This window comes from Coturnix japonica, chromosome 2 (genome assembly GCF_001577835.2).
Source record: "Coturnix japonica isolate 7356 chromosome 2, Coturnix japonica 2.1, whole genome shotgun sequence".
NCBI lineage: Eukaryota > Metazoa > Chordata > Aves > Galliformes > Phasianidae > Coturnix > Coturnix japonica.
Genome location: NC_029517.1, coordinates 126666559 through 126690373, shown reverse-complemented (window position 1 = coordinate 126690373; position 23815 = coordinate 126666559). Strand labels below are relative to the sequence as shown.

Genomic DNA, 23815 nt, shown 5'->3' with positions numbered 1-23815 from the left:
ATTGGTAATGCTTGAAACCTGTGCCAAATGTTTGCCTTGGGGACAGTTGAAGGTGTTGTATGAGTGTCTTATGTCTGCCTTTGCAGCTTTATTAATTTGTGAAGATAAATTAATCTTCACTCTCAGTGCATTGCATCTTAGCATCGTTGTAACTGACTGCACGATTTCCGATTGAAGCTGTAACTACTGAGTTTTTAGTATCATTTCTTTTGATCTTCAATGGTTTCATTACTCTTCTGAAAGCAGAGAAGTGAGAACTTACCTTTTCATCTGTGTAGAAGCAAACCACTGGGGTTGCTGTAATAGATCCCTGACAGGCAGTTCATGGATTCACAGGACAGTTTCCTCTTCCAACTTGTTGGAAGTTTTTGTTCTGGTAAACCCAGAAGGAGTTTGGTGAGACCCCTCACCAGCTTTGTTGTCCTTCTCTGGATGTGCTGTTGATGGGTTTTCGGGCCTGTTGAGATCCATGTTGAGGAGGATGCATCACCTCAAATCTCTTTTGCTGTCTTCTGTGCTTTGTACATTTGGGCCTAAGCCAATTCAAATTCAGACAGAGATGTGTGCAGCACAGTGATTCTGAGTGTGATTTGTCTGTGTAGTGGTGTTGGGTATATAGGTTAATGCTAGGAGCTGTTATTCCTGAACATAGATTAGACAAAGCTTTTTAGTTACAATTACTTGGCTGCATTAAGCTGTGAAATTCACTTTTCTATGGGCTCTTGAATGTGCTGCATAAGCTGCTAATCACAGAAATGGCAGCTCAAGTTATTCCAGGTTGTCAGCTCAGCAGCACTGATGAGCATCCGACCAGAGCAAGGCAGAGAACTAGAGAACATGTAGTTGTGTTGGCAGCTTTCAGCTTATGCAGAATTGAAGGAAACGCTTGGACCTCACCTTCCCTCTGGTCCTGAGCCATCCCCACTGCTGGCTTGTGAGGACTTGGAGCCTGCTCTGACACAGAGTGTGCTTGACCTCTGACTGCTACGTTAATTGTAACAGACTGGAAAAACTTGTAAAGATAGCATTAAGTCTGTGCTTAGAAATTGCTCTGTCTGGCATAAGAGTTGTCTTTCCACAGTACTTCAGCAAACTATCTTGCAAAGGGCACACACACTTTCTTCAGTAAGCCCCTTTCTCTTCTTTAGCCCCTGTGTTACTGGCTGTACTGTTCTGTTTCTTGTTTTCCCCTTAGAATCCTGCCTTAATCACAGAAGTCTTGTCCCTTGTAGCTCAGCTAAGAGCAGCACCTTGGAAGCTAAGGAGGCTGTGGCTGAGTGTCTGCCTGTTGATACACATACACCAGAGGAAAACAAACAGTGCGACTCACTGAAAACTCTTTGCATCTTGGTGGTTATTTTTCTTGAGCGTAAATTTTGAATGAGAAACAAGATTGAGTCAGGTGCTGTACTGCAGAATTTATTCCACCTTCTCCTTAGGTGAGAAAACAAATGAAGGGATGATCACTGTAATGGATAGGTGAGGTCTCCCTAATTTATGCTTATGGTCTGAGTCCTTTTGAATTCATCCTTATAAAGCTGTGCCAACACAGCATGTAGTAAGCAGGGAAGTCTTCTGAGAGTGAGCAAATTCTTCTGTTGTTTGCTAGCTGTGCTCATTTGCTGGTCAAAGAAGCACTGTTAATTTAGTTCAGTAGACCTTTGTGGTGTAAAGAGAACTAAGTTTTGAATCAACACTGAAAAGCTACGATGGCAGCTGTTTAATTCTTCTGTGTTGTCATTTATATTGCAGGTCATGAGCTCTTAACAGGTTATTTCAACTGAAACAATGCAAGTGTTGCTTCTTCTTCAGTAGGAGAGTGGTTGGGCCCTGGAACAGGCTGCCCAGGGAGGTTGTGGATGCCCCGTCCTTGGAGGTGTTCAAGACCAGGTTGGACGGGGCCCTGGGCAACCTGATCTAGTAAATGTGTATGTTTGGTGGCCCTGCCAGGCAGGGGGGTTGGAACTACATGATCCTTGAGGTCCCTTCCAGCCCAGGTCATTCTGTGATTCTGTGAAGTGAAGGATTGTTACAGTGGAGATTTTTCCATGTTTTGAAGGGACTGAACGTCTGTAGCTCTGTGCATGCCCCACATCAGCCCCTGTTGTGCTGTGGTGTTGCACAGCTGCTGGAGGCACACACACCCTCAGCAGTGCCTTTCCTTGCATGGCACCAGACATTCTTTGTCCAGCCCCAACAGATCGTGTGGTTCCTATGGAACCATATATTTCCATGAGCTGGGGAACATCAGTAGAACCATGTTTTATTTGATTGGGAATTTCACTGCAAAGCAGCATATTTTTGTGCTAATGCTTGTTAATCAGGATTAAGTTACTTAAAGGAGCTGCTGATAGCTGAAGTAGTACAAATGAACACTGAATATTTCATACCTCTTCAGCTGGATCTGCAGATGTCATTGACATGACAGGAATTCTCTATTTCTAATGCAGATCTCTGAAAACAATTTGTAAACCAATTTCTAGAAACAGACGCGCTGCATAATGTAGTTGGTTTTGCTGTTTGAACAAACAGAATTAATGTACGAAATAGGAGGGTTGTTCCTTAAAAAAAGCCCTAGTGTGAAATATTGACAGGGTGAATTCTGGTAACAGGAGCAGTGCGTGCAGTAGGAGCTAAAGTGGGTTTTCGGGAGGCAGGTGAAGTAAAAACACTTGAAAACATTTACATTTGCTGAAACGGAAGGAGCCTCCCAAACCCCTGATGGAGCAAACTTATGTAATATCACAATGGAAAGGTGTTCACTTGGGCTAGTGTATCATCCAGTTACTGCAGTATGTAAAGGCAGATGTTTTTATAAACCTATTCCAAATGGACCGAAAGACACTTGCAATAGATCTCAATGGAAAACTACCATAGGAAATGCTTTCCTGTTGTACTGTACAATACTAAATTTCTAAGCTGGAAACTTACATTTTTTACTTCAAAATTATATTAAGTTCCGAAGGGTAAATGCTGTCATTTTTGTCTTTAACTGGTGGAAACTCTATTCATGAAGCACTTTTCCCTATATGCAGTGTATGATTCTGCATATAAACTGAGACCTACTTTTCTCTGCTGCAGCTAAATGCAAGTTGGCTTAGTAATGCTGAGATGTAATGCTCTATTTCTGATGCTTGTGATCACAGATAGCTAATTGCCTTACTGACTCATGGAGGAGTTTGTCAGGATGCCTTTTTATTTGCTTGTATTGTCAGTTCCATAAAATTACAAGTGTTTTGTTTTATTTGGATTCCTGAAGAACAGCATCTGTTCCTTGGCATTACGGGATTAACATTGATTTACCTCTTGCACTGACTGACGTGAATTGCTGTGTATTGTTTAGTTTTAATGGTATTCTTCTGTTTGTTCAGATTCTGAAGACAAGCTGCCACATTGGAAACCTGGGGAAGAGGAGTTTTCTGTTAAGACTGCAAGAAGATACTACCAGCTGGTAAACTTTTCTTCTATTTTAGACATCAGCTTGTCAGTTGTTTCTGTTTTCTGTAATATTCCAGTACAAGAAGTACAAATTACTTGGATGTATTGAAAGCAGAAAGTCCATGCAGTAGTTCTCCTGTGCTTAACTGTAGCTTACCAGACAAAGGGCACAATATTGGTGTATAGCATGCAGATATTTAAATAGAATAGAGTTACTCAATTCCTGCTCTCCCAGTACAAGAAGGAAAGGAGGAGTCTTTTGTCTGTGGTGAAATGTTAAATGTTCTTGTTTTTGCATTTTCTACTGAGACTTAATACCACGTCTGTACTTTTCTTTACTATACCAGAGCTATTTACTTGAAGGGATGGTGCAAATACTGAAACTTCAACTCTTACTCTCCAGAGCTTTGAGGGAAAGAAAAACAAGACTTTTCAGAAAGCCGATTTAGAAGCTGAACACGCTAATTAAAATTTCCAGGTGCTTTTGAAAATGTCATTAGTGTTCTTAAAATTAATCAAAGGATGTTCAGTGAGGCATCGTTTTTGCTAGAAATGGCACATGATAATGTAACTGAAGATGTACCATAATTCTCAGGTGCTTAAAGTTATACGTAGGTTACCTGTGGTTCAGAACAGTAGAAGAATCACTGGTGAAGAGCTATAGCCTCTTACTAACAGTTGATCATTCTGTATGTTAAGGGATTGAGCCATGGTGTTACAAACCAGTCACAAAGAAACCAGAGAATTTAGGACATCTGGGTGTGATTTAATATAGCTAAATCATGTATGCATCCATCGGAGGTACTGGATGTACATCTCACTTTTCAAATACTCACTTAATGAAGTCTTAAGCATGGGGCAAAACATCCACGAGATGTAAACTAAACATGCGTTGAGTTTTCATCTGGCTACCCCTATATACCTTCTGTACAAGTATAATCCTACTTTTTGAGCTATAGGGCTAAGTAAACTAGGAGACATTTCTCATCTCTGTATGGGCTGAGCAGCTGGATCCAAGGACAAATCGTGAAAAGCAGCAGTATATTAGTCCGTAAGGAAACATTAAGCTTTTATGACCCAAATATTTACAGATGCTTTATTAAGCTTCCTATATCAGTTAATTTACCTACATTTTATAAACAACTGAGGCTAATATTGTTGTATTGTATAGTTTTTGCTAATAACCAGGCTTGACTTAAATGTATTTCATCCTGTTACTCAACTATTCTTACGTGCCTTTAAAAGTTTGATATCATTAAAGTATGTCCATCTGATGGAAATGGAAAAAAAAAGCCAACTGTATCATGGACTGCATCAAAATACAGGTGACCAAAAGCATGGTGAGGGAGGCGTGTGTCTTGTTCTGCTTTGTTCTCATGAGGCCCCACTTGGAGTGATGTGTCCATACCTGGGACCCACAACAGGGAATGTGGATGGCTCATCCCTAAGATGCATTCAAGGCCAGGTTGGATGGGATCCTGGGCAGCCAGGTCTGGTGGCTGGCATCCTTGCTTACAGCTTGTGAGTTGGAACCAGGTGATCTTTAAGGTTCTCTCCAACCTAAGCCATTTTATGGTATGAACAAATCATGCATGTCCGCATAAATTTGAGTGTACAGCTTGTCATATACAGAGAACTGAAAAGCTTATTGGCCTAGCAGTGAGGGAATTGCTAGGGGTCATCTGTCCATTTCCTTACTTCTGCTTCTCTTCCCATTCCTTCACTCCCATCCCTTACCAAGAGAACTTAAGATGGGATGGCTGTGTTGGGTGAAGCTGATTAGTTCCAGAATGGAGCTCTTTGTCTGCAGTTGTGGTAAAATAGTCATCTTCCTTCTGTATTTCCGTTAGGACCGTGCAGCATTTATTAGGTTAGGAGTACTGCTGTGTTCTTTATTTCCAGCATTATCTTTAGTCTGGGAGGATGGCAGGTGAGAACATGCTGAGCTGTAGCACATTTTAGACCTGACCCACTTTTCAGCTCAGCCCCCCAGCTTTGGGAATATGCTGAAGAGAGAACGGGATTTACAGAAAACACTTTGCTTAGGAAAGAGTGTCTTTATCTTGCTGAATCTTGGTGCTGAGGTAGCTGCAGCTGACTGACTATTTCTTAGTGTGGTGCAGCCCAAGTGGCTCTGAGAGGCATATGTGCCTGTTTTATCCAGGTATTGTTATAGATGCATGTTTTCTGTAGGCTGTATTTCAGAAGTCCATTATCACAGGCTCTAAAAGGACATCTACACATTTTAGTGGTTGCCTTATTTTTCACGTGTTACATTTTTCAGAATGATTCCTTGTAAAGGATTGTTTTTTTTCTGATTGTCAGTCATGCATACAAATCTTGATATCTATCTCCTGCTTCTGAGTATAACATCTAATTATTCATTCTTAATTTATAGCTGCATTCTCTTACCTGCAGCTTGAATTTGTTTACGTGCTTGAGAATATGAAAATCTTTCTGTGCATCTTAGGGTGGTTGTAATTACAGTTCCCCTGTAATTACAGTGGGATGACAATGGGGAGGTGTTTCAAGCCAAGTGTTCAGTGTGTTGTGGAGTCTGCCCCAGCACTGATATTGCACTGTTTGTGGATTAACAGGTTCTGCATTTATATTAATTTGAATAAATTTGGAAACACCTTCAGTATTTTGTTTGCGAAGTGGAAGCAAATACATACGTGTCACCTTAGTATTAATTTTGAGAACACTTTGTTGTGGCTTGCATAGCTCCTACAAGTGTAGCATTTGTCTGGCTGACATAATTTCATGTTTTCTGTTTGCTTGTGGGTAGAGTCTGTAAGGTTTCTTCGGTAATGATTTTTGCTGTTAAGTGTAAATCCCTTAATATCATAGAATCATACGTAAGTGTTGGAAGGGACCTCTGTAGATTGAGCATCTCCTCCTGCTAAAAGCAGGTACTCTACATTAGGTTGAGCAGGAAAGCCCTGGACTTGAACAAGGGAGGTTTTTCTAGTTGTCCCAATACCTGTGTGCCTACAAAAGGTTAGCAGTGAGGGATGCGATCCAGAAGATGGATTTTTGTTGAGTTAGGCTGTAGTGTTATAGACTTCTGTGTGTCTTTGACTGTCAGGAAGTTTATGCAAAACTTAATGTACGGCTGGAAATAGAAAGCAATGTTCTGTTCTGTTTTGGTCAGTACCAAATGTTTCCTCTATTAAACAAGGAAATAGGCATTTAAAAAAACCCAAAAAACAACAACAACCTGGAGCTCTTAACGTGCTCCTTCAGAAAGTTTTCCACTAGAACCTCATGTAACGTATTTAGGGATAGTGGAGCCACAAGCGCTTGTGAGTAGCATGGAAAGCTTTCACTGCAGAGCTACTGGATAGCAGCAGTAGGACGGTGTGAGAACCACCAGGAAGAAAGACTAATCCATCACTATGAGGTCATATACTGTAAATACATAAAGAAAAATGAATGCGTTTCTGAGAGCTGAAACCACTTCCCATTTGAGCCGCAAGTTTGGGGGGAAAAAAACCAAAGAATAAAATCTGTTGGTAGTGGTGCTCTGAATATATTGTGGTAGGTTTGCTTATAAATCGTTTACAGTTCAGCTGAGCTCAGGCGGATTTGTTGTCTTTGTGGTAGTGGGTTTGTTGAAGCTTTTCCAAGAAACTGATGGTGAGGTGCACACATCCTTTGTGCTATTTCTTACTTAGAAAATATTTTGAATACAACAATTAGGAATTCTACCGTGTTTTACCAGCATGCATTTATTTTATATTAATGCTGCTATTTGAAGCAAGAAAGAGGAATGGCTAACAGCCTTTCAGCTTAACTGAGCTGTCTACTGCTTATTTGCTGGATTTTATCTTAAGGCTTGTTTCATGTGGCTTGTTTAATACGGCTGGTTGCAATTGCATGGGAATAGATTGAAGGCTTAAGCACTTCTGTGCAATCCTGTTGTTAAAGTCCTACCAGGTACCCATCATCGATGGATGTTAATCATCTGCTTTGCTGAGGCAGCATAATGTGGTATTTTTCTCTCACAGCGGACATAGAATTATTTAAAACCCTGAGTGAAGGTAGTAGTAACCTGCAAATGATCAGTGGCAGGTGCTTGACTCATCAACTGCAGAGCTGTTCCAGAATACTCTGACTTTATATGTAGCAGTCATGCTTTGTCACTTAGTCGTGTAAGGTAAGAAAAGTGAGTTCTGAATCTGATATAAGGGCTTGTGTAGCACACCCCATGTTCTGCTGGAGCATCGAGCTGTGCTGTTTTGTTTATGAAGGAGAAGCTGCTCTTTTTCTTCACCTGTAAATAATCACTCAGGACAACACCAACTGTTTGGTTCTGTTTGTTCAATGAACTTTCAAATCAAAGTCATTAATTTAAAGGTTGTTTTGACTTCTCAAAAAGTCGCTTTTAAACAGACCTGCAAAATATGTAAACTTTTCTCAGGCCAAATGTTGCTCTGATGAAAAGCTGTTTGTTGATACTGGTGATTGAGGTTTCACATTACATTTTATAAGGTCTGTTCTGTTAGGCTGATGTCAGATGTTGCTTTTTTAACTTCCTGACTTATAGGAGGGCTTCTCAATGCTTGTTGAATGAATTGTTTAGTTTTTATATGTTTTTACTTTTTTAAAAGTACCACAGGGAGCTGGATTGCTCACATACCTCCTTCTGAATGGGTTAATGCACAGCTACTGCTTGGCCACAACTGCACTTGTATTATTTTCTTTTTTTATTTCATCTTGGAAGTAGTTTTGGAAATTACTGAGCAGAAAATGTTTTGCTCAGTGTCATTACATTGCAGTGCAGCAATTATGACTCTCTCTATGGCTCCTTGTTTTTTTCCCCGTCTATTTGATAAAGCTGTTTAATGCACTTAGCAGTCCCTAAAAGCCAACCCCAAACTTCAGTATTCCCATATTCTGTGTTGTTTGCTAGCCTGCATTATGCAACTTCTGTGCATGCTTTCATCTTAAATGCTTCCCAATAAACATTTGAGGTCACGGGTTAAAATGATCTGATTAGATTCTTCCTTTCTGGACACGTGTGATTGATGCAATTGCTTCGAATATTCTCATTTATCAGTGTTCACTGGCATTTGATTGTCCATGCTTTTCATTTTATTGGAGTAATCCTGATCTTATGTTAATAGAATATTACTGTTCAATAGATCTGATAAGCTTCCTTTATTTTAATTTTAGCTGAAACAGTTGCTACGACTCTTTCAGCACAGAAGACAAGGTGGAACTGCAGGCAGAGCTTAGCAGACCAGAGTTGCTTTCAGGACTCTCAGCACAGAAACACAGAATGGCCCAGATTGGAAGGGACCTCAAGGGCTGCCAACTTCCACCAGACCAGGTTGCCCAGGGCTCCATCCAGCTTGGCCTTGAATGCCTCCAGGGACGGGGCATCCTCAGCCTCTCTGTGCAGCTGTCATGGGACAAGGACCTGGGTGTCCTGGTGGACAACATATTGGCCATGAGCCAGCAGTGTGCCCTTGTGGCCAAAAAGGCCAGTGGCGTTCTGGGGTGCATTAAAAAGAGCATGGCGAGCAGGTCAAGGGAGGTGATCCTCCCCCTCAACTCTGCCCTGGCGAGGCCTCATCTGGAATATTGTGTCCAGTTTTGGGCTCCCCAGTACAAAAAGACAGGGATCTCTTGGAAAGGGCCACAAAATGGTGGAGGGCCTGGAGCATCTCCCCTATGAAGAAAGGCTAAGTGAACTGAGTCTGTTTAGCCTTGAGAAAAGAAGACTAAGAGGGACCTGATGCAGGTCTATAAGTATCTAAGGTGCAGGAGACAAAGTGGTGAGGCCAGTTTCTTTTCAGCAGTGTGTGGAGACAGGACAAGGGGAAACGGCCAGAAACTGGAGCATAGGAAGTTCCACATGAATGTGCACAAGAACTTCTTTACAGTGAGGGTGATGGAGCACTGGAACAGGCTGCCCAGGGGGGTTGTGGAGTCTCCTTCTCTGGAGATATTCAGGACTTGCCTGGACGTCTACCTGTGTGACCTGGTGTAGGGAACCTGCTTTGGCAGGGGGGTTGGACTCAATTATCTTTGGAGGTCCCTTCCAACTCTTAAGATTCTGTGATTCTACCTGCTGGGGCATTTGCTAGAACTTCAACTCTCCATTTCTAGTAGTACAGAGGATTATAGATTAAAGTTCATCAAAAGGAAGACAGTCCGTAAAAAGATGTTTTAAAGACGTTCTGTTTCCTTTCACTATAGAAGTTCCCTGCTGATATGTAGTCCTAGTGTAGTTCTATCCTTAGGGTAAGCCACTTTCTTCAAAGGTCTAGGTGGTTTATTTATTTTTAAAGGGCCCTTCTGTTGAGATTTTATTGAATAGAGCTGTGGAATTTTAGACTGATCAGAGTATATAATGTGTTGCCAATAACTAGTATTTGAAAGGAACGGCCCTCTTGACCTTTGTTTGTCATCATGTTTTTATTATGCATGTGAGTATCACTGCAAACTTCCTGGGACAGAGTATGGTTTTGTTTCTGTTGCTCTGATATCGGTGAGTCAGAACTCTCTTAAACTGTCATATTTCAAAAAGAAAAAAAAGAAAAAGCAACAAACCTGCATCGTTTGTATGGCTCGCATAGAGAGCTGTTGAATCACTTGGCTGGTATTCAGGAACGCTTCACAAATGGGTGTTAACGGTATAACTTCAAAGGAAGCATTAATTGCAGAAAAATAGCAACATTCAGCAGCTATGGGGAAGTTAGATGTGCAATAGATAGCAAACAGCAACATCAGTTAACGTTATAAAGGTACTGGATACCTCGAATACTTTTCAGGGTGGGAAAGCACAAATGGTAGATATCTCCTCAAAATTCTGCTTGTGCGTAGTATGCAGTACTAAAACTTTGGGGTTTAAACTAGAGTGTTTAAATAGAGTGTTTCATGTGCTTTTGGCAGGTGTGTGGCACAGTCCTAGAAAGCTTTCATATCAGACTACTATCTGTCATGAAATTATATCATAGAGTGGTTTGGATTGGAAGGGACCTTTGTGATCATTTAGATCCAACCCCTTGCTACAGTCAGGGATGCCCCCTACTAGACCAGGTTGGTCAAAGCCCTATCCAGCCTGGCCTTGAAATACGCTTAATGCAGCCTTGAGTGTAGCAAGTAATATGTAATACCGTCAAACAGTGTTGAGAAGTGACATACATTTTTGAAGAGCTTAGTACAACACATGGACTATAAAGATCCAATTTAGTTTTAGAGGGATAATAGGAAAGCAACAGAGGAAAAAAGATCCTAATGCTTTCTACAGCCTGTGGTCAGAAAGATACCCTTATAGCAGGCTGCTACTAGATTTGTTTTGTTAGAAGAACCAGGATAAATCTGTAGCAGCGATAGACTGCCACTGCAGTTTGTCATGCAATTGCAGCATAATCTTTTTAGTGTTGCCAGTGTTAGCATTGAAGCTTGTGTCCACCTAGCACTGAATCTCAGTTTATCTGCTGGTGCCTTGAAACTTCATGAAACCTGATCTTAGCGGTGATTTATTTTCTACATCTTAGCCATCTGTTATTTTTACTGAGGTAAAAATGAAGCTTTATTGCTAAAAAATTCTTACTGTTCTTTTATATATTTTATAAAATATATTTATTTTATAAATATATATATACACCCACAACATGTGGGATGTATTTGACTTGCATTGTCTTGTATTGAACTGGGCTTATTCTCATATTTTTAATGTGTACTTCCAGTTCTAAGAATAACCAGTTTTTGGAGATAATTTCAAGCTTGTAACTGAAGCAATACAGCAGGAGTGTGTGCAGAATGCCTGGACAGTGTTGTCTTTAAGCTGGGTTCTCTTTCCATCACTGTGATGGAACTGAGAACATACCTACTATGGTTCACCTCTGGCTTGCACAAGGCCCCAGTCTGCAATAGTTAGCAAGGGAGATCCCAGTGTGACCTTGAACTTCATGAGTAATTTAAACATTAGGGAGTTAGGTTGCAGACTAAGAGGTGTGAATAAAAGTAGTTTTTCTTAGGAGCTGCTTATCTTCACCTATGACCTTGGTGAGGGGATAGCGTCCACCTTCAGCAAGTACAGCAGTGATACAAGCTGGGAGGAGTGGCCGACACACCTGAAGGCTGTGCTTGCCATTCAGCAAGACCTGGACAGACTAAAGAGCTGGGCAGCAATAAACAAGATGAGGTTTAACAAAAGCCAGTATAAAGTCTTGCACATGGGAAGGTATAACCACAAGTATCAGTACAGGTTGGGGCATGACTTGCTGGAGAGGAGCTCTGTGTAAAAGGACCTGGGAGTCCTGGTGGATGACACATCGGCCACGAGTCAGCAGCGTGCTTTGTTAGCCAAGAATGCTGGTGGGATGCTGGGGTACATTAAAAGGAGCATGGCCAGCAGGTCAAGGGAGGTGAACCTTCCCCTCTACTCTGCCCTGGTGAGGCCTCACCTGAAGTACTGTATCCAGTTCTGGGCTTCCTGGTACAAAAAAGACAGGGATCTCCAGGAGAAGGGTCCAGGAGGGGTCCACAGAGATGATAAAGGGCCTGGAGCACCTCTCCTATGAGGAAAGGACATGTTCTATGTCCTCTGGAAGTAGGGACGGACCACTTGAGGAGATTACAAGGAAGTTGCTAAGGTATGCAGGGAAGAAGTTAGGAAGGCAAAAGCCCAACCTGAACTCAGATTGGCCACTGCAGTAAAAGAGAATAGGAAATCCTTTTACAAATATATCAATGGTAAGAGAAGAGTCAAGGAAAGTTTCCATCCTTTTCCCAGGGAATGTGACCACTGAGAATAAGGAGAAGGCTGAGGTCCTCAACACAGTTTTTATGCCTGCCTTTAATAGGCTGATCAGTTATCCTCAGGGCACTATGCCCTGATCTGGTAGTCTGGGATGCTACAGAGAATTCTGAGATGCTACAGAGAATACACTCCTGGTGATTCGGGTGGAGACAGGGAGCTCTTCCTCCATCTGGACCATCACATGGGACCGGATGGGTACCATTCTTGGGTGCTGAGGGAGTTGAGGGGGTGATTGCTGAGTCGCTCTCTGCCATCTATCAGTGTTCCTGGTTATCTGGGAAGGATTGGAGGCGTGCCGATATGACTCCCAGCTACAAGAAGGGTTGTAAGGAGGATCTGGAGGATCTGGAGAACTACAGGCCTTTCAGTCTGACCTCAGCAACAGGGGAAGTTACAGAGCAAATCATCTTGGGTGAGAGATCACATGGCACGTATGTGGCATGCAGGGGATCAGGCCCAGCCAGCACAGGTTCATGAAAGGCAGGTCGTGCTTAACCAACCTCATCTCTTTCTATGACTGGGTGACCAGACTGGTAGACAAGGGAAAGGCAGTTGATGTAGTCTGCCTAGACTTTAGCAAAGCCTTTGACACAGTCTTTCACAGTATTAATCAGTTAATTAACCTGGTTAATCAGGTTCAGATTGTGTATAACAATCAACCTGGTTAATCAAGACTTACCTGGGCGCCTACTTTTGCAGCCTGCTGTAGGGGTCTGCTTTGCAGGGAGGTTGGTCTTGATGATCTCTAGAGGTCCCTTCTCGCCCCTATAATTCTGTGGTTTTACAGTCTCTGCAACATAGCATTTAGTACTTGGATGAATCTGAGTTGCCAAATCTAGGGGGAAAATGTTATTTTTTTCACTACTTATTATACAGTAAATGCTTTGTCTTGTGCCTGTTTGTATTTTTCTGTATCAGTCTTAAAATCCAAACCTTGAGATTCATGGTCAGATGGGAGCTCATATATTACAGGTTATTTCTGCCTAGTGGGAGAACAGAGGTGATGCCCTCTGAAGCTGACAGTTGGTTCTTTATTCAGATACTCTTGTATCTGAACTGAGGTACATCTGGAAGTACACGTTTAATCATGTAAGGGATCTATCACACTTTTTATCTGACATCCTGCCACTTTAATGGATACTCAGTGAGGATTCTTCACTGACTAGTACTAGAGATGTACAGATCTTGTCCTTACCAATTTAGACCGTGTTTTGTTATATAGCCCACTCCTCTGTTCAGCTACATGAAAGAAAGTTGCAGTGAAGAGGGTTTATAGACACGAGGAAATGGCCCCAAGTTCTTCCCAAAATCCAATTTAAACCCTTCCTGGCAGAATTTATTCACAGAGAAGGTTGCTCAAGTGTTAGAATGGGCTTCCCAGGGAAGTGATGGAGTCCCCATTCCTGGAGGTGTTCAAGAGGCCTGTGAATGTGACGTGACACTAAGGGACATGAGTTAGTGATGGGACTCCATAGGTCAGATTGTTGGTTAAATTTGGTGATCTTGAAGGTCTGTTTCAACTTAAATGACTCTATAATAATTTTGTAAAAATTATGGGAATCCAATTAGTGGATTCCTGTGCTGGCATCTTTTTGTCTGTTATTTGGTACTGATCTAACAGAGTTAGAGGTTTCCTTATTTCCCTTCTGCCCCATGGCTCTAAACTGTTGTCCTTCTGCCTTCCTTAGCATAAGAGTCCTGGAAAGACTGTGTGTGTTAGTAACCAGCTTTTGCTCCTTTTTTCACTTAGGACAGAGGTGTCAGCACACCTTTCTTAACAGCGTAAAGTGCCTGTGATTATAAATGCAATATTCTGTCTGGAAAGATGTGAAGACCTGATCAGTTTGTGATTTTTCTAATAGTTCTGTCAGTTGGAAGCTTAGAGGTGTGTGTATAACAATCAACCAGTGCTTTTGGGAAGCTTTTTTTAGAGATACCTGCCTTTGCTGTTACAATGTTTTTTTCTGTTACTTTCATATTTGTTTATATAGTGCAGTCATTCAAATGAGTGTGGACTTGCCCTGATTGTTTACAGCTCAGTGCACTTAATTCTAGTCAAAATCCTCTTAACCAGTGTTACTGACTACACAAAAATCCGGTTTCAGGTAGAAACTTCTGTGTTAAATGCCAGTATTCTTCTGTTTGATTTTTACATCAGTTTCCTGTTGTTTCAGGAAATGAGCTTTTTGAAGGCGTATTTTTGTTGGGTCTGATGGGTTTTGATACCTGTTAACAACATGAAATGTATTCAGCCCTGATCTATACATAATTAATGTTTTCCACTTTTGTTTTTTTGGTTACATTTTCTCAAAGTAGGAATTTTGCAGTTTACAGTCATGGGGAGGGAAAAAAAATTGATAAGGCTACCTAATTAGAGTAAGTGGAATTTAAGGGAATCTAAATCTGATTTTTCCACTAATGTTCTATTATGGATTTGACTAAACACCTTAGGTATGGTAGAATGTATTCTCATAATCTGTTCTTCTTTTGAAACAGAGTGGAGGCCAAGAACAGAGTGCAGCACTGGCTGTAGGTAAGAACTGAAACTTAACTTGCTTGAAAACTCTCCTGAATTAATTCTATATAATATGGGCAGGAAAATGACCCATAGTGAATACCAGGAGTTTTCTCTTGAAGTACTTTTCTTCCCTGAAGGCTTTCGCCTAATACAACACTTTCCCAAGTTGTAAAAGCTACTTCTGCAAAATGTTATGCTTATTTTGAAGAATTTGTTCTGCAGCCCAGTAGAGAATCATAGAATCACCAAGGTTGGAAAAGACATTTAAGATCATCCAGTACAACTGTCCATCTATTACCAGTATTTCCCACTAAACCATATTCCTCAGTACAGCATCTAAACGTTTCTCCATCACCTCCCTGGGCATCCCATTCCAGCACCTGACTGCTCTCTCAGAGAAGTTATTTCCTGACATCCAGCCTGAATCTCCCCCTCTGCAACTTGAGGCCATTCCCTCTAGTCCTATTGCTGGTTACATGGGAGGATGACTCACGCCTCACCACAGCCTCCCTTTGGGTAGAGAGTGATGATGTCACCCTTGAGCCTTTTCCAGACTTGAACAATCCTGGCTCCCTCAGTCGTTCCTCATAAGTCTTGTGCTCCAGTGTTCTTGCAGTTTCATTGCCCTTCTCTAATCACATTCTGGGACCTCAGTGTCTTTCTTGTAGTGAGAAGCCCAAAAGTGAACGTTGTGCTTAAGGTGTGCCATCACCAGGGCTGAGTACTTAGGGATGATCACCTCCATGCTCCCACTGTCTGAGTTATTTATGTTACAAGCCAATTTATGTTACAAACCATAATGCCATTGACCTTCTTGGTCACCTGGGCACACTGCTGGCTCATGCTTAGCCTAGCATCAACTGGTACCCCCAGGTCCATTTCCACTACACAGTGTTCCAGCCACTCTGCTCCAAGCCTGTAGTGTTACCCAGGTTTTTTGTGGCCATGTATATGTCTCTGTGGTTAAAGATAACGACATTGCTCCTACAGTACCTCACCACAGTCTATTAATGATTTGAAGAATTTTCATTGTAGCAATGTGAGAAAATCTCACTGTTCCAAAAAAGGGATTTTTAGTGTGTAGCTAAGCAATGTTTGTGATGAGTCAAGGGGGAAGATTTTTGGACTAAAAGAGGGAGGATTTAGACTAGATGTTAGGAAGAAATTCTTAGGAGAGTAGTGAGGTGCTGATGCAGGCTGCCCAGAGAACCTGTGGATACCCCATCTCTGGAGGCATTCAAGGCCAGGCTGGATGGGGGCCCCAGGCAGCCTGATCTGTTGGAAGGTGTCCCTGCTTATGGCAGTGGGGTTGGAACTCAATGATCTTTAAGGTCCATTCCAACACAAGCTATTGTTATTTAAAATTTACCTTGGAAGACGGTGTTTAAAGTTCTTGGAAAATATGCATGAAGAAATAACGTTACTGTTTTTGTTGTTGTTGTTCTTTTCCCCCAATATTGATTTTATTATCTTTATTAATGTTACTATTTAACTTCAAATCTTTCCTGAACCCTGTGCCTTAAACCAGGACCCTGAGAAGGTTTGTAAATCTGAATTGGTGGCAAATGCTCATGTGAAGGTTTTTCCCTTTTCCTGCTTACCTAAGCTACTTCATGGAGTTTGCAATATATTTCATGTTTATTGTGCTGTGCCAGCAGAGCTATCTTTCATCCATCACATTGGAAAGGTAATGCTCCCAAATGTGAAGTAGTATTTATTTACCTTACGCTTCTGATGAATCAGTAAAAAGTTCACTGAATTCTGAGGAGAGGATTAAATTGATTTGTCATCAGTTTTGTTTATAGTACTGGAAAACACTTGAGTTCTGTGTCCAAAACTCTTAATAACCCATTGTGAAATTAAGAATATAAGCTGTTACAAATGTCAGTGAAAGAATGACCCTTGATTTTCATACCTGATCCATATATTGAAATAATTGCTTTGTGGAATAACTGATTTTGTTGAGTTTTGTATCAATTTTTTGTTGTAGCTCTTAAGAGAGCTCATCATGATGCTAGATCAGACAGTCCCTCAAGACTACTGTCTTGCCTCTTTGGAGTGACAGAATGACTCTGGGATCTGGGCAGGCATTCTGTGATACTTTCCCAGTTTGCAACAAATAAGTGAAAGAGCATTTAGTTCCAGCAGAACTAGCGGGTTTTCTTGATAGCATTTACATCCAAATGGCTCAGTATGTTAGCAAAGTTACATTTTCAACTAATGCAAACCTTTAGAGTACGCGTGTGTTTGCAAAGGGTGCTATCTTACCAAGTACGCTCTATTAAGGAATCACCCTTTTATTTCCCTCCAGATGTGTGCTCTTGCTTTTGTTCATTTTCTCACGCTCACTTATTCCTCTACTAGGATGGTGCTTCAGCTTCTCGGGAAGGTGAGCATCTCACAAAGCTAGCACAGCTCAGGGGCACTGCTGGGAATGGTACTGCCTGCAGGAGGAAGGCTTTCCAGAGAACAGCTACAGCATATGGCAAGAAATTTCTATTTTCTTTGAACCAACAATATTTCTGGTGTTGAGGGGAAATTTCTTACAAATAGAGATGTTGGCCACATCAGCAGCCCTAAATCGGGTTTCTCTGTCTGTTATTTTAACCTTTTCCAGTTGTATTGAGACAAAACAGCTGCCATATGTTTGACAGTGTCTTAAACCAGCAGGGAATGAGCAGTGTAAGAGATTTGAGGGGACTGGCAGAAGCCCTACCTGAGTAACACTTTAAGTGGGAAAACACAACAATGGTAAAGTTCTGGAAATTGTAGAAAACCTCAAAGAATGAGACAAATCGAACCAGGTGGGACTTCCTGAATAAGGTTAAAAGTTGAAGCTGAAAAACGAGTAAAACTTGAACCCTTAATGTGCTTAGGGAAGAAGAGCAGGAATGAGGAGAAAATATATTTGTTCTAATGTATTGTTTTCAAGTGTTTTTGAGTCAGATGTAATTATTAATGATATTCAGTTTTCTAATGGTTGTCAGTACAGGGTATGTCCCTGTTTTCCCTTAAAAATGCTGTAGGCTTTTAGTACCTTTTCCCTGCAAATTGACCTGAGTAGGGAGAGTCATCATCTTGCTATTTATTCTTTAGCCTAATTTCTTTTGGTTTTGTTCAGCGTAACCGACACACAATTCAGGTCTGCGTTTTGCAGAGGAGGAGTTGAAGACAGACAACCTGTTTCTTGTGTTGAAGTCATACCAGTGTTTTGATCATCAATGTATTTCTTCATTCACTTTCTTCTTCTTCCATATCCTCAAGGAGATTTAGGGACTAAAATTTTCTTGTATGTGTTATAGATTCAATACTGAGACATAATGATTTCCCTTTTGAACATGCATCTGTGTTTCTTTTAGCTGCTCGTGAGCTTAATTACATGCAAACCTTATCTAAATTGAACATGACTCCAAGGTCTCATTCCAGAATTGTAATAGCCAGCTTGGAGCTGATAATCTTCAGCATGAAGCTAGGGTTGTTTTTCCCTTGATTCATCACTTTTTACTTCCACAGTTAGGTTTTATTGTCAAGTGGTGTTAGCCTTGTGAGGTTCTTTTGTATTTTGCCTGCTGCATATTTTCTTGCTATCCTGGGTAACAGCATTGCTAGTGGACGTTCTCACTTCGCTGCTCCAATCCTTCCTAGGTCATGTGCCAATGCATTGGATGGCATTTCTGAAGACCTCTGCTGACTCCTCTCCTTTTTGGGAACTGATCATTTTTCTTTGTTCGTTAAAACTGTTTATTCAGAGATCTTCTCTTAATTAACATTTTCTCTTAACTTGCTTTAAAAACCATCTTTTAAGTAATTTGAACAAAGTGACAGTCCAGCTGGTTTATGTTTGTTGGATTATTGTTATCTGATTGGTTCATTGAATTGCATTCGATAGCTTTCCTTGTAGCCATATCACTGGAACAGATCTTTTTGTAGTCTGTAGTCCTTTCCTGAAACATTAAATTATTTCTCGTACATATTTCTCTGCATACTTGTAGCTACACCAAGGAGGGTTTCCTCTGAAATACCTACTGATTTTGAGACTTCAGTTCCCTTTCAATCAGGCAGGTAGATCAGAGTTTTTGTGGTGCAAGTTGGTACAAACTTGAAGAATTCACTGATGGGTCGGTGTAGGAATCGGATCAGTATGTTTTATTTTGCATACCTGTACTGATCTTACTAGATTTTGGGTTGCATATTATTACCAGAAAATAGCAGACATACACCTGTGGACAGCACCCGGAGGTCATTGGAGAGTACAGTAGAAAAGTACAGCTAGAGGAATCCAGACCAAATATGATCTGTATCTTCACACTTGCTTTCTAATAAGGGGAAAAAAACCTGATGTGCTTCAGTAGCCTTCCATATTTGTCAAACATACTTCGTCTGACTGGTGTCTTGGAGGAAGAAAGCTCTATAGGCTAATCAGAAAGTTTTCCTGAAATGCACATATCTGTCTTTCCAGTTAAGTGATTTGGAAAGCCAGAGGGCTTCTTCCTCCCCGGGAATCCAGAGCAAGTGTGTCACTGAAATGAATTATCAAATTGACAGTCAGCGGTGGCTCCATACACAGATTTGCATTTCTGCACTGACATGCCCAAAAAATCTTTTTCAGATAGAATATTAAAAGAATATTTATATCCACCAGCTTGGTACCTAGGTAATATCATAATGTTAGTATGTAGTGAGCCAAGGCATTAAAGGGGTTCTGTGCAGTAGTTCTGAGTCAAGCTCAAACAGAATGTTTAATTTGAACATTAAGAGCAATGCAGCTGAGTGCACTCCTTGCACTCGTACATTAGATGGCAGTAGTAGCCAGGCTGTTTGATAGATCCTTGGAGGGAATCATCCAGCTTGGTTACACTGGCAGTCTGATTAACATAGATGGGGATTTAGTCACTTTGAAAGAAAACGCATTTCCCAGTTAATAACAGGATCACAGCGGAGTGCATTTTAACACGTGCAGCACTAAAATGTGGTGGATCAATTCTTTTGGACTTTGGAGGTACAGATTGAATATCTAATTGTTGCCTGGAAAAATAAAAAAGGTTTACAGATTTGGTGTTTAATTATTGCTGTTTTCTTTTTACTTTACACTGAGATGAAGGTCTGGCAGGGGGGAGGACTTAGTGCATAGATTGTGTTCTAGTTGTGTGGGGTTTTTGGTTTGTTTTGGGGGGGAAGGAGGGAGAGAGGGTAAAGGAGGGAGTTTGGTAGCTCTTAAACTACATAAGCTACAGGGTGGTAGCCTTGGCATATTAAACTTAGTCATGTGGTAGTATAGCACAGTTTTAATACCATCTTGTGTACAATAACCTTTCTTGTGAAATAAGTTTGTAAATTTTACTGATCTCTCTTTGAATGTGGATTCTTTCTTCCTTTTATATACCTTTCCCATTTTCTTTTTTTTTTTTTTTTTTTTTAAGAAAGCTGAGATACAAATAAACAAACATGGAAATCAGCCGGTTTGGCCATGGCAGTCCCAGCTGGTTAAGTGCAGTATTTGGGCTGGAAGGGAATTGCTGGCTCCCTGTCGTGAAGGCACTGATGTGGTCTGAACGCATTTGTTGGGAGCTTCCCTGTATCTGGCTGATCCCGTTGTATGGCAGCGACCTCTGTTGGGGAAGTTCCGGCTTTGCAAAAGACTTCCGAGACTGCAAAGCAGAGTGTAAACTGCGCTCATGTGTAAATAGATGTAAACAAAGTCTTTTTTCTTCCTAATAGTTGTAAAATAAATTAAATGTGGTGTTTCTCAAAATTAAGTTTGGAAGCAGACTGACTTACACTGAAAAAGGGAAACATATCTAATGATGACAATGGGCATTTATTATTATTTTTTACATCTAGACTTTCTCTTGGAAGAATTGCTCAGTTACCAAAGAGTAAACCAGAGTAGATTTTCCAGAGCTTGATCTCTCTCCTTTTCAGTCTAGTTTGCTTTTAAAATAAGAATAATCTTTTGATGCAAATTAGGCCTGACTGTGAAATTTTATGGCACACTTACCTGATGTGAGCTATGATAAAATAACAAAGTTATTCATTGTCAGCTGCGCCACTAAAGTTTTCCTGAATTAACGAGGCTTTAAGGGTGCTTTTTCTAAAGTAACTGCAGAGTCTTCAGTGCTTTTCCCTCAATTTCCTCCAAGTGGAAAAATGGACTGAATAAACACTGACCTGAACATATTTTACCACTCTGGTTTCAAGGAATGCGAGCCTTTTTTTACTAGACTGTTTTCCCTGGCAGGGCTTCGTTTTCTTGATATGACAGATTTTTAACTCATTTTTGTTCAGTAAACAGGCTTTATTGATGATGTGTGATCTTCAGAAAGTAGCCTCACTTTTAGCTGAGGTAGTTGATTGTATTGAGTCAACTTAGCCAGAAGACCTGGCATCAGAGGCAGCCCTGGTCACCTTTTAAGTTGTGCTTTTATTAAATAACCTGAATACTTCCTTTCCATACCAACAGCCATTTTCTGTTTATTACAAATTGTAATTTTTGCAAGTACAAATTGTTTTATGGTTATTCAAACCCCAGAAATTCAGTGGTGTGTGTTTTTTCCTATTCAGTTTATTAGGGGAAAAAAAAATCTGGCTGACTCCACTGTTGAGCGGTATGTTGAAGAGTCTCCACTAGAGGTCAGGAGTGAAAAGCAGTACGTGGCTCTTTGCCTAATGCAACAGTTTGTATAAAACTAATGAAATCCTTTCTAATGAGATTGTCCAACAGTGAGTGAAATAGATTATTCTATGTAGAATTGGTGACTGGAGTGGCACTTTCCATATGTCTGATTCAAAAACAAGAATCAGATGTCAGGATCAAACTGACACACTTCATATTAACAACATTAATATGGCTATGATGAATCTTGAATATGAGATCATGTTCAAAATCTAGCTTGCTTCAAATGAGAAGACTTCTGAATTTAGTTTTCACTTGCTGGTTTTGTTTTGTTTGTTTGTTTTTTCCCCCAGACCAAATGAGTATTACTTAATAATTATTTACTATCTGGGCAATGTTATTTTAGGACCAGGTTTTTTAATTACTCTAACCACCATGATCACTAACAGTAGTGGTGATTAGATTGTGTCAGAATCTGTACAGCCCTGGCACTGGTCAGAAAAGAAATAAATGTGAATTAGATTGGAAAAAAGATATGTGGATCCAAGGGAAATATGAAGACTTTCTGAGAAGAGCAATTCTTGGGGTGTAGTTCACAAGCCCATCTCCGGCTCTGCAGCCTTTGCTGGCTTTTAAGGTTGAGGGCAGATGTATTCTCACTGACTGCAAGGCTTAGCTGCTTCATTGGAGTAGAAAATAACACTTGATCCAATGGGCCATCCGCTTTGCGAGCTCATGTGTTGTTGCTAAGGGCTCCCTTTGATTCCACTACTGTGGGCAACCACTTATATGCTGGCTTTTTCCTGTTACTGCCCAGATACAGTTGGCAAAGAATATTCAGTAAGCCTTGAAGCAAGTGCTGGGCTAATGGGATTGTCATTCTGGAGAAACGCTACAGAGAGACATCCAGTTAGATTTTTGTTTGAGGTAGTACTAAGTTTATAGCTTCATGTATAGCACTTAGTGTCATGTTGTGATGTTACAATTTTCATGCTATGTCTTTCACTTGAAATTTTACCAAAAATCTTTCTAGATGAGAGTTTTATACTATGTACATCCAACTGAAAATTCTACATGTGTGTANAATTTTCATGCTATGTCTTTCACTTGAAATTTTACCAAAAATCTTTCTAGATGAGAGTTTTATACTATGTACATCCAACTGAAAATTCTACATGTTTGCACTTTGTGTTCTTTGCATATGGTGTTGTGCTTAACTTCTTCCTCCGAACTCCAGAGCATGGATACAGGGCTTTAACAGGGCACGGTTTTGGTGATCTGAGTGTTTACTTGGTAAATTTCATTAAAAGAAGACAAAAGGAGAACAAGTATTTTCTTGCAGCAGTCACTCCTTGGTGATACAAATGTTTTTTTTAATCATTTATTTAACAGCTTATTATTAGTTTGGAGCACGCTGTCCATCTAACAGAGAACAAAGCAAAATCCAAAATGTCACGTGATCATCTTCCTAGTATTTTACATCTAACAGTCAGTTTTCCAGTTGTTCACCAGTTGCAAACAGGATCTTTGTTAATGTTCACTTTTTCTTTCAGGTGAGAGGGGGGGGAAATGTCTTTGGTGTTTGCCTGAATTAAGTTGCATAGTGGCTTTCTATTAAATTTCCCCTGGGCTTAGATTAGGGAAAAAAAATATTGAAATGTGTCAGAGATGGTTTCAGCATGAAGGGCATGCGTGCAAGACTTGTTTTGAAAATATGCCTTTGCTTTCCGCTTGTCTGATCATGACACTACACTCAAAATCATACAACCCCACAAGGCTGTAATGGGCCAAATCACTGTAATCAAATGTGGCATTCCGTATGTCTTGCTCTGTGCAAGTAGGTCAAGTTTAACCCATGTTCTTGGCTGGCGCTCTGATTTCCCACAACCTGCTCCACGTGGTTCGTGCTGGCGTACACAGCGTGCCAGGAGGGTCCTGGGCAGCTTCACAGGGATGCTCAGCTTTTGGACCCGGAAAAGGAATATGGTTTTCTGCTACTTTGATTTTATGGTAATGGATTCATGTCAACAGGAAACTTCAATTGTCTGATCTACTGAATCTTACACTGCTGTTTTTCCTAATGAGTTAGAAAACTTTTGACCAATGAGCTTCAAAAAGTCAATAAAGACCCCTGAGTGGGGGGTGGAAATTGCTGGTTTATAACCAGACTTTATTCTGAATGAGATTAACAAAACTTGACTCAGCTTGAAGGTCTGAAGCTCTGGAAGAACAAGTAGGTAGTGATGTAAGTTGTACCTAGCACTGGACTTGTTGATGTTAAGATTGCAATGAGTAAATTTCCTTCTTGATAATGAGATCATGGATTTTGTTCTAATGGCACTGGGATGATTGTGAATCAGAAGGTGCTGATGCCCACAAGTCACCTGCATTTTTAAGTCAGCTGTTTGGCATTGCAGAGAAGCCAAAGTGCAGTCAGTAGTAGTGCCTGCTATTGGCTTTCGCTTTT

The 23815-nt window shown here is 40.7% G+C and overlaps 1 protein-coding gene across 4 annotated transcripts in view; it reads left to right on the top strand.

The window, feature by feature from the left end:
• CYRIB (CYFIP related Rac1 interactor B) overlaps window positions 1-23815 on the top strand; it is a 66538-nt gene that overhangs the window by 24193 nt on the left and 18530 nt on the right. For 2 of the 4 annotated variants that reach the window (XM_032442905.1, XM_015856330.2), the window contains exons 2-3: window positions 3372-3451; window positions 14714-14750. The gene's annotated coding sequence lies outside the window, so the exon portion shown is untranslated. The remainder of the gene's footprint in view (window positions 1-3371; window positions 3452-14713; window positions 14751-23815) is intronic. The other 2 variants (XM_032442903.1, XM_032442904.1) reach the window with 1 other exon arrangement.